This window comes from Helicoverpa zea, chromosome 9 (assembly GCF_022581195.2).
Source record: "Helicoverpa zea isolate HzStark_Cry1AcR chromosome 9, ilHelZeax1.1, whole genome shotgun sequence".
Lineage (NCBI taxonomy): Eukaryota > Metazoa > Arthropoda > Insecta > Lepidoptera > Noctuidae > Helicoverpa > Helicoverpa zea.
In genome coordinates, this window is record NC_061460.1 from 9567691 (window position 1) to 9580037 (window position 12347).

General features: G+C 34.7%; 1 protein-coding gene and 1 long non-coding RNA gene across 2 annotated transcripts in view; one reads left to right on the plus strand and one right to left on the minus strand.

Moving 5' to 3' along the window:
* Positions 1-12347, plus strand: part of LOC124633362 — a 99383-nt gene that overhangs the window by 11399 nt on the left and 75637 nt on the right. The window lies entirely within an intron of this gene.
* LOC124633364 lies at positions 5102-6284 on the minus strand. Its single transcript, XR_006984735.1, has 2 exons — positions 6100-6284; positions 5102-5186 (listed from the first exon to the last, which is right to left on the minus strand). It is a non-coding gene; the product is annotated as an uncharacterized LOC124633364 (long non-coding RNA).

The following is a 12347-nucleotide window of genomic DNA, read 5'->3' on the forward strand; positions in this document are numbered from 1 at the left end:
CAATATCCAGATTTTAGTAAAGAATTCGTTCTAACAACAGATGCCTCGATTCACGCTATAGGTGCTATTCTCTCACAAGGTGAAGTCGGTAAAGACTTACCCATAGCATATGCTTCACGTACACTCAACAAAGCTGAATCTAATTACTCTACAATAGAACGCGAACTCCTTGCAATCGTATGGGCTGTAAAACACTTCCGTCCTTACTTATTCGGCCGAAAATTCAAGATCGTTACCGATCATAAACCTTTAACATGGCTTTTCTCCATCAAAGACCCAGGTAGTCGTCTCGTCCGCTGGAGATTAAAACTAGAGGAGTATGACTACGAAATTATTTACAAAGCAGGAAAAATTAATACAAATGCAGATGCATTATCACGCCCACCAATAATGAACTCCAATATCGTAGATCTATCTTCAGACGATCCACCGTCTTCCGATTCTACTGATTATCTACAAATGAATTACGAACATTTTACATCTCAAGATGTTTCTTTCAACAGTCCGAAATTAAAAATATCTCCTGATAATCTCTTAGATCCACGAAATAAAAATGTATTTGTCCCCATATCTTGTCAACTCTCAGATAAGAATAATATTTTCAATGAAGCAATTGAATCTTGCTCTCAGACAAAACCTTATTTAGAAAAACCTAAATCTCTATACGATGTCGATCTCCTTATTTCAGATAAAAATCAAAACTTATACTTCTGTCCTACAAGACCTACACATTTTGATCCTTGGGATTCCGAAAGTTACTTCAAATCACTATTATCATGTCTACAACATAACAAAATAGAATCTCTTTTTGTACCTGATCTACAAAACGATCTCACCTGTAAAATGAAAGGCAACGAACAGTTACGCATTACATCATATTTAGCCGAAATGTATAATTGTGATATTACAATCTGTAAAAACAATATAAAATATCCAAAACCTGAGGAAATTCCTCAAATACTGAAGACCTACCATGACGAACCTCTCTCAGGACATCGCGGTATCTTAGAAACTAACAGAAAAATACGTGACAACTTCTTTTGGAAAGGCATGACAAACGATATCAAAACTTACATCGATTCATGTGTTACTTGCCAGCGTAATAAAATACAACGAAAAAACTTTCAAGCTCCTATGATAATTACATCACAATCAACTGAACCATTCGAACGAGTGTCTATGGACCTTGTCTCTTATTCAGACATTAGCGATAACAATAATAAATATGTTTTAACTCCTCAAGATGACCTAACTCGATTCGTACAAGCCTATCCTATTCCCGATAAAGAAGCCGTAACTGTGGCTAAAGAATTACTTTATTTTTGTCAACATTACGGTGTTCCTAAAAGATTTCATTCCGATCAGGGCACTGAATTCATGAATAATGTTTTAAAACAATTAACAAAATTTCTCGGTTCCAACCATACTTTCAATACTGCGTATCATCCCCAAACAAATGGCGCTCTCGAAAGATTCCACGCTACCTTACGTGATCACATACGAATGTATCACAGTCGTCGACTTAAAAACTGGGACAAAATTATACCTTTTGCCATTATGTGTCATAATACCTCAGTTAATAATTCCACTAACTACACACCTTATGAATTATTATTTGGTTATAAGCCACGTCCATTTTATAATATTAAAACTATTCCCGACTATACAGCCTGTGATTATCTAAAAGATTTAAACGAACGATTGAGAATCGCTCGAGACTCAGCCCTTAAAAACTTGCAGGCTATGAAAGAAAAAGCTAAAGATCGATATGATAGTCAGATTAAAAACTTTGCGCAATATCAAATAGGTAATAAAGTTATGTTAAAAGTTCCTAATCCAAACAATTTGGACCCTAAATGGGAAGGTCCTTATCAAGTTATACGTGTTGGTTTCAATCATAACTACGTAATTCAGAAAGCCAATCGTAACCAACTATATAGTGCATGCAAATAGGCTCAGACCATACCATTTGCATGAAACCTTAGTTTAGTATTAATAAGAATAAGCAGAAAAAAAAATCTATTTTAGTATAATTCATTAAATTTAGATTCTAGTTTTATTTTACTTTTACAGGGTCAGCTCTACAGCGGCTCAATCCCCTAACTCCTATAACTTTAACGATATTTAAAATCTCTTATGATGAACAGGTCATAAATGAAAACATTGATCGTTTAAATCAATACCTTAACAGTACTTCTAAAACTATTTTCGATTTAAAAATTACGGAAGATATCTCATCAATCTCAATTTTAATACTAGAATCGGTTACCAATCTCGAAAACGAGATTGACGATTGCCTCTCGAGTATTTTATTTGCAAAATCAAACATAATTCATCATTCAATCATTTCTCTTAATAAATTATATAAAAATCTTCTCATATCCAACCACGCTAGATCTAATAAACAATTAGTTAGTCCTGTTACCATCGACAACATCAATAAAATCCTAGATTCGTCTCAACTCTCTGCTTACGTGTACTCAAACAGATTAGTTTATATATTAGATTTCCCACTCATTAAACCTGAATCTTTTAAACTCTACCATATCTATTCAATCCCTATCCAACATCCCAATTCCTCTCTCTATACCACCATCCTACCAGAGCATAAGTATTTGGCCACAAACCCTAGTGGTGAACACTACGTATCCACGAGCTCCTTGGACAATTGCAAGACATACGCTGAAAGAAGAAGCGTGTGCCGAGATATCATCGTCTACAACTCTGATACACGCCCTGTTTGTGAGCTACAAATCCTACTCAGTGTCTCGAACGACATCCCCACCATCTGTACAACTACAACCTTCGCTGCACAAATCAACACATTCCAACGCTTGGAAAACAACAGATGGCTCTACATCCTCAGTAACGCAACACAGTGCATCCTTCAATGCAACAATCAAGTCTCGCATCACAACATCTACGGATCAGGAATTATTACCCTTGAAACAAACTGTAAACTTCACACGGGATACAGTACGCTGTCAGCACACCAAAGCAAGGAAGACAACATCACATTCCCGATTATAGTTCCTGACATCAGAACTGAAGATTGCTTCGAAGAAACTGAAGATCATCATTTTCCAAACCTTCTACCTATCTCAATCAACGAAACTCCACTAGACTCACTCAACAACCTCAAACATCAACTAGATAAACATAACGAAGAAATCCAGCAGATGAAACAGAAACCCTTCATCCAACGACACCAGAATAGATTTTCTTGGTTCTACTTCACAACAGGAACCCTCATGCTATCATTTTTGATGTATAAATTATTCAGAAGATGTCTAAGAGTTGCAAATAACTTTGATCGCAATAACGATGACAACCACTGCATCCAGATCTTCAACAACTGCTTCGGAAGAACATCACGACGACATCGATCAACACGTCACATTCAGAACATCCCGATGACCACGTTGAACCAAACCACAACGTCATGTATCTCCGAAGACGACAGCGACGACAATTCCTCCACTCCAAAAAGATTCGGCGCTAACGCCCAATCTTTATTCTAGGCGGGGAGGTGTTATATAATATAACATTCCTTCCTATGTGCTTATTTACCTTTTCTTCTCATATACCTACTTGTACTTTATTTTTACATTGTCAATATTGTTTACTTTATTTATCTTTCAATCTTTGAACTCTATTTTACTAACGATTTGTATAATGTATTATTAATATCTCATGTACCTCATTTAGGTTACAACTATTTACTGTTCTCAAAGGATGTTATTAAGTAATTAGCCAATAGTGATTATTTAAGTTGTTATTTACTTTTCCATTGATTTCTTCATATAAATACGTGCCCTTAAGTTAAAGTAAGTCAGTTCTATTCCGACATTCTATTGTTAAACTTGTAATCAAATCTTAAATAAAATTATATTTTATTTTAAAGTCGTTTTTGCCACTATCACATAACAGGGGCTTGGACTCGATACAGGTTTCTATGGTCAAAGCATTACTGGATAAAATTTAATAAGGCTAGGCAGATGATTGGTATGTTTAATTAAACTTTCAAAAGTACTTACTTATTTAGGTTTGACACATTTGTCTCCTATTCTGATATAGCCCTCCATACATGAATCGCGCGACAAAGAAGTAGGACTGACGAAAGCTACAAGAGCAGCAATCACGACAAGCAATACTAGATACAGCTTCATGTTGATACTAAATCACTCAACTCCGATATACACGATTACTGAATGACCAACTCCTTTTATACTTACTCCTACAACCTTCAAAATTGATACCTAACTCATTTATCAAGTAAATACCGTATCTATACTACATTCAAATGTTATTTTTAAATTACAATTCTTTATGCTAATTAACATATGTATTAAAGTCAAGTAGGTACCTATACTTTAGCTGTTTTTCCGCAAAGACACGTCCAGATATAACATTGAAAGTGATACTATATTCGAAGTCTATAAGGTTGTGAATAAACTACTAAGGCAAGTACATACAAACTTTATTTTTAACTTTGCTTTTTATTTTTTAAGTATATCTTGAACACAATGACTATATGTGTGTCCTTGACAGTCGTTACGGGAAGTCAGGAGCCAGTAAGTCTGACACCAGCCTTACCTGTGTAAAGCAGAGATAAAGTTAGGAATATCAAATGTATTGACCAGTTGACAGCTGTCAGTTTTCAAGGGAAAATTTCCGTTGTTTGTAATGACTGACTTTTATATGGTGTTCTAATACTCGCACATTTTTATTCTATTTGAAGTAAATAGAATGAAAATTTGAAAAATAGTTTGATTATTTTTACGTATTTTGTTGTTTTGTTTGTGCTAACCGACATATTTTAACGTATTAGGTACGACACTCTGTATAGAGGTATATATGTACACATATATTTGTACAAACGGTACAAATAAACAGAAAAATCACATTATTTTATGTACTAGGATAAAATTAGAGGCATGTATAGATAAGCATCCTTAAGTTACAAATTCGTGTAATTTATAACTTATAACAGAGTAGGTAAACTATTTTTTCGCAGTACATAAAGTATGCCACAAAAGCTTAACTAACTGATATGATTCAGTGCATGCTTGTGAACAATTAACAGAAAAAAACAACTGAGTGGGAATGAATAGTATTTTAATAAAAAATCTTGCTTTCAGAACAATTTGAAATCTTGATCATTATATAGCATCGACATAGTCCTCCTGTAACAAAACAAAATACATTTATTTTATTTTATTTTTATACATATATTTTTTATCAGTTATTTATCAATGTAACAATGAGATACGTTTTATGTGACTTTAGGCGTAGGTATATAACGTCAACTAAGATATCGAAAAATTAAATAAATAAAATACAGGCTTATTTGCCTCAGAAATCAGACATCATTTATTTAAATTAACCAATTAAAACAGATACAAAGTCTAGAAACGAAGTTTTTTTATTTACGCCATTTTGCAAAAGAGTAAATAAGCATATAAAGATGATCTGGTCAAAAAAGATGTATTAACAGTAAATATCAAAACATATTACTAAGTATGTTTCAAAATGTTACTGGCTTTACCATTCCGATTATTAATATTTATTAGTAACCAGCTGTAGAAGTCGTGGTGGCCTAGTGGGCAAAGAACCGACCTCTAGAATATGAGGGCGGGGGGAGTTTGTATGTACTTTCTAAGTATATCTTAGACACCCATGACTGTGTTTTGGATGGCACGTTAAACTGTAGGTCCCGGCTGTCATTGAACATCCTTGGCAGTCGTTACGGTTAGTCAGAAGCCAGTAAGTCTGACACCAGCCTAACCAAGGGGTATCGGGTTGCCCGGGTAACTGGGTTGAGGAGGTCAGATAGGCAGTCGCTTCTTGTAAAGCACTGGTACTCAGCTGAATCCGGTTAGACTGGAAGCCGACCCCAACATAGTTTGGGAAAAGGCTCGGAGGATGGATTAGTAACCAGCTGACCCCGCGAATTTCGTATCGTTTAAACTTTCCCTGAACCTCTACAAACATTTTAAAAGCAAAATAATCTAAACCGGTCCAGCCATTCTCGAGTTTTAGTCAGTCTAACAAAAGGCAATTATTTTTATGTATATGATTAAATCTAAATACACGTACCGGAAAGCAACGACTCCCAACTCGTATATACCCAGGTGGGCATACACCTGCTCTAATCGGACCAGCGAAAACCGTTGATGCAAGTGCAACAAGCATCAAACAGAGCAACAAATACACTTTCATGTTTACACACTTTGACTTATAACTCAAATTATTTAGTTCACGTCTGTGGTGGTTTATATAGGTTTATCTACTCATAATATTCATAATATTATCAACAAACTGGTCAAATACGAGTCGGGTTCACGAACAAATGGTTCCGTGTCATAATTCTGATATTTATAAAACGAGCAAACATACCACGTTGGTTGTATGAGAGCCTCTAAAATATTTACCTTATGAGTGTTTTTTTAATGTATATAGATCTAGTTTATTTTAAAATATGATCAAATAGAATAAAATAGGATAAAGTGAAGTAGGTATTATAGATACCTACTTCACTTTATTCTTGTTTCAGCGTTGTTTTTGTTATAGCAGCAACAAAAATACTTTCATAAACTGTGAATATTTCAACTGTCCAACTATGTCGGTTCATGAGATACGGCCTGGTGACAGATGAACGGATGGACGGACAAATGGACAGTGAAGTTTTAGCGGGTCCCGATTAACCCTTTCAGTACGGAACCCTAAACACCTTTGACCTTAGAAAGATTGTGTTGTTTACACTAACTTTAAGGGTTATCTGCGGGAAATTCCTTATTAGGTATGCAGTAATTCTCAGAATCCAAAACCAAACCTCAGAAACCAAATTCCAAATATTATATCGATTTTATAGTACCTAGGCATTTTAATGATTTTTTATATATTGTTTTCTATATTATGTTAAGTACAAAAACTAATCTTAGTGCGCATTTCGGCACATAAACCTCATTTGTACAAAATGTCAAACTATTAGCTTTGTATTAGTATTCTAATGTTTGTCAGTCTCTTAATAAAAATACCGACATAATGGATTGTTAGGAAACAGTGGAGTTTCTGGGGGGCTTGGACTCGATACAGGTTTCTATGGTCATAGCATTACTGAATAAAATTTAATAAAGCTAGGCAGATGATTGGTATGTTTAATTAAACTTTCAAAAGTACTTACTTATTTAGGTTTGACACATTTGTCTCCTATTCTGACATAGCCCTCCATACATGAATCGCGCGACAAAGAAGTAGGACTGACGAAAGCTACAAGAGCAGCAATCACGACAAGCAATACTAGATACAGCTTCATGTTGATACTAAATCACTCAACTTCGATCTACACGATTACTGAATGACCAACTCTGTCCGTCAGACCATGTCTGTCTGTCCGTCCGTCCATCCGCGCTTTATATCAGTGACGTTGTGAATATTTCAATGAAGGTCAGCTACTTGGAAGAATTTCAAGTCAAATAAAGCAAAAAGCATTTAAGGTGCACACAAAGATCACTCTTTACCACTTTTAATTATTATCGTTCTACAGTAATATTTAATCGAAGCGAGTAGGTTTAAAAATATTCATTATTTTATAAAATACATACAAGTAAATAAAAAGTAACGTTAGAATATTGTACTGTAAAAACAATAAAAGGTCCCTTTTAACTATGTTTATGAAAAGCGCTTGGAACTTAAACGCTAATTCAATTAAATTATTATACACGGTTTTTTACTACACTCTATTTTAATTCTCACATATAAAACGAGAATTACAACGTTTCTCAGAGAGATGACATTAATTTCTTTTTCCAGGAAAGTAAAGCGAATACAAAAGATCCTCGCACTTTGGGGTTCTTTCGGCAAAATGCTTTACTTTTGTTTCTTTTGTCATTCATAGAGGTCATGAATAGAGCTCATGACTAAGTCAAAGTCGCATGGATATCGATACGATTAAGCAACGCTTGGCGCGATCGGTTCGTGGATGGGTGACCATCTTGTCATAGGAGATCTTCCATGTTCCGGATGGGACGATAAGCTGTAGGTCTAGGATGTCATTTGTATATCTTTGGCAGTTGTAACGGGTATTCAGAAGCCAGTAAGTCTGACAACCAGTTTTACCTTGGTGTATTGGGTTGGGTTGCCCGGGTAACTGGGTCGAGAAGGTCACGATTTAAAAATAAGGTACATTCATATACGCAGTCTACATTTTTAACAATGTCAAAACGATGTACCTATTCACGTTAAATATACTGGGTTTTACCACGAGTAAAAATATATAGGTTCTTCTCTGTTATCTATTTTTGTTTGGACTCTGTATCGCAAATACTAGGTATAACTAACTCTTTTATTTCTGCATCTGACATATACAGCATTAACGTCTTGATAACCTTTTGTGTTTACAATATTTCAACGAAGATAGGGAAAACCAACATTTTTCCTGTTTATTGATTATTTTTAATCGACTTCTCAAAAAGGAGGAGGTTCTCAATTCGTGGGGATCTTTTTTTATATAAGTTTAACAAGAACCTAGTTTACGCAAATTTATTTTAATAGCCTAATTAAAATATAACTGGATTGAGGAGATGGGATAAGTAATCGCTCTTTTTAAAATACTGGTACTCAGCTGCATCCGATTAGACTGGAAGCCGACCCCAGCACAGTTGGGAAAAGGGTAGGCAGATCATTAATTGACAACGTCGCCTCATCCAAAGATCGTTTCACATTAATACTTATACAAGTAAAACATTCTTTTATAAACGACGATTACCCGAAGAATTTCACCGAAACCAACTCATTAACTCTAATGCCGCTGAATTCAACCAACTTCATGCCACAAAAAAACAACTCCGAGTAAAATAAACAGCCAAAAATACACCTTATACGTACGGAACCCGGGATGTTTACGAAACACACTTCGCATATAAAACTCATCGAAATAAATGAAGGCAATCGTAGGAGCCGCGACTGAATTTTATACGAACGAAACGGTGTAACGTTGGTCACAATAAATGACTTTTTATATGTCAAGGAATTGGGAGTTTAATTTAAGGTCCCCCTCGCTTTTGTTTTTTTTTTTGTTTATATACGTGGAGATTAGAGGGGACTCTTTTTAGGACTGTTTGTTTATGTCAACATAGTCATTTTTAGGGTTCCGTACCTCAAAAGGAAAAAACGGAACCCTTATAGGATCACTTTGTTGTCCGTCTGTCTGTCTGTCTGTCTGTCTGTCTGTCAAGACCCTTTATCTCAAGAACGCGTGGACGTATCAAGATGAAATTCACATGAAATGCTCAGGTCTGTTGTCCCTTTAAGCTGTGAAAATATCAAGCTTCTAAGCCAAGCCAATCAAAAGATACAACCGATTATGTCGATATTTTCAACAAATTCTCGACACTCGCAAAGGAATCAAAACCTACAGGGTACTTCCCGTAAACTCAGAGTCTTGAAATTTGGCATGAAGTATTGTCATATAATGCAAATATAGGAAAAATTACGAAAATCTCATTTTTTTAGTTATATAATATAAAAAAATATATTTTAATAAAATGAAACTTACTACCTTATTTCTCACGAACGAATAAAGGTATCAAATTGAAATTTATACCAAATACCTAAGTCTATTGTCCCTTTAGGCAGTGAAAAAAACAAACTTCTAAGTTAACGCGATCAAAAGATACAGCAGTTATACCGACACCTTAGACGAATTTCTGTCACACGCTAGGGAATCAAAACCTACAAGGTACTTCCCGTGAACTCAGAATCTTGAAATTCGCCACGAAGCAGCGTTATATAGTACAGATAAAGGAAAAATTGCGAAAATGATAAATTTGAAGTTACATAAAATATTAAAATATTATTTTTGCTTACACGACATAAAATATTTTTTTAATAATTATAAACTTACTAACTACCCTTTTTTACATGAACGCGTAGAGATATTAAAGTTGAAATTCATATCAAACACTTCTTAAATATAATTGCCACTAAACTATGAAAAATTTTAAATCATTCAAAGGTCATTGGGCACCTTAGTATGAAAACCATACCCACGGCGGATACGAACGAAATATAGCACAGTATAATGATAAAGGCTCTGATTTACTATGGCATTAGTCGCATCTATGTGAACCGTGAGAATCTAGAGAAAATCAGGTGTAAACATCAAATATTTTCCTCATTTCAATGGGGAATTTAAACGACCAAATTTGACGGATTTGAGAAATCATTTCTTTGTAGTGAAAGAGTATACTCGCCGTTTATTTCCATTGTCATCAGGTCAGGATCTGATGATGGAAATCCTGAGAAATCGAGGGCAACTATAAAAAATTGTAGGCATGCATAGGATTAAAACTTGATTCTCAGATGTATGTCTGGTGATACTATCAAACAGTGAAAGTTTAGAGCTTACCTGATGATGGAGACGTGAGAAAGTCGAGAGAACTCTATGCATGTTTAAAAAAATAATAGATCCCATTAGTAGTGAATTCTCATCACCTAAAATAAAATAAGCTCCAACACAAGGTTACGTTATAAATTGTAAAGGAGTTCCCATAACTATATCTGATCTTTGCTATCGATCCCACAATGGCAGTTAAACCTATCTATGTGGAAAGTCTTCGCCAATACGAATAAAATAAGCCCAAACACGTGGTAGTTGCAACATACCGTTCAGGAGTTCCCTCGACTCTCTGTAGTCTCCAAAATCAAATCAGCTCCAAACCTTCACTGTTTACAAGTACCCTCAAAAATAAACTCACATGTCTGGTTTTGACTCGATGCGTGACTACAATATTCAAGAGTTGCCCTCGATTACTCAGGGTTTCCAGATCCTTTCTTTATGAAAAGTCTTTAACAATAAAAACTAGCATTGCAACCTGTAAAATCCTCTGAAACTGCTTGTCTATTATATTTTTCAAACGATCCTGGACATTCAAAGAAACGTCATACCATTCTCCACGATTTAAAACTACTTTGATTCATGTCCGCCACTTTTTACAAAGCGGGTCAGATATGCCCAATGACCTTTAAGACATAATTAGTTATTTTCAATCAGATTTCTGAATGATGACTATAAAATGTTGTATATAAATAACTTTAATAAAATAACTTTTACAAGGTACTGGCCTACTATTTTAGTTATATTATAAAATAAAAAATATTAGCTATTTTGACTCTCACGAAATTACCATAACTATGATTGTTCTAAACTGAACGGTTGGCGCGAGACTCACTTTTTATCTAACCAGGATTTGTACGGAACCCTCGGTGCGCGAGTCCGACTCGCACTTGGCCGGTTTATTTAGCTGTAAATAAAATGAGAACGGTAATAAACTTGATTCGTTGTCTTTATGTAGTATGGTTTCAGTGTTAGTAATGAAAAGATATATTATTTTCGTCGTTTCTCTACGTAGGGTTTTCTAATTTTTGAGCTTATATATCTATATCTTATATATGTATATATATATATAAATGGAACCCGCTTTCCGTTGTCACGACATAACATGAAAACGGCTTGCCGATTTGGCTGAAAATTAGTGGGGAGGTAACTTAGACCCGGGAGAAGGTTTTTGTCAATGTCAAATCGCGGGCGAAAGCTAGTTCTTTATAAAACTATAGCAATTATTGAGAATAAAACTATTTTTTTGTTTCAAAGTCTTTTGTGTGCTTTTTTTTTGTAATTTGTAACAGTTGAAATTGAAAATGATCAGCTGTCCGATTTCCAAAACTTTCCTCAAAACAAGGAACACTTAACAAAACATTGTAAACTCTTATTACAACGAGAAAAAAATATTCATACACTTTTCACGCATAATAAACCTTTGTACATACATAAATTGTTCGCCCTAAGCACATTCTCCCACACATTCTAATATCACAGTCTATTAAATATCCACGAATTAAGGGTGAAATCCTCTCTTCTCTTTTGTTTATATTTAGCCTAAGTATCCACACACTGCAAACTTTTAGTCGGCCGATAGTTTATTCGGGCTTATAAATCAGTATGAAGATGAATGTTAGTACGCACATCTATACTGTAATATTACGATGAGAAAAAAAAATATTTTTGTTTGGTTGTAGGTAATAGATAAATTCATGGACCGATTTTAAAAAATCTTTCACCATTAGAAAGCCACATTATCTGAAAGTAAAATAGATTATATTTCATCTCAGTACGGGCAGTAGTTTCCACAGGACGCGAGTGAAAAGCGTGAAAACGGCTAGTTACAAATAGACCGACTGAAAACTTTGGGATTCGATTGGAATCATGACTTTAATTTTTTTTTTAATTCCCTATAAGTAATCGGGTCAACTGTCGGCCGACTGTTTAGTCTGCAGTATGTACT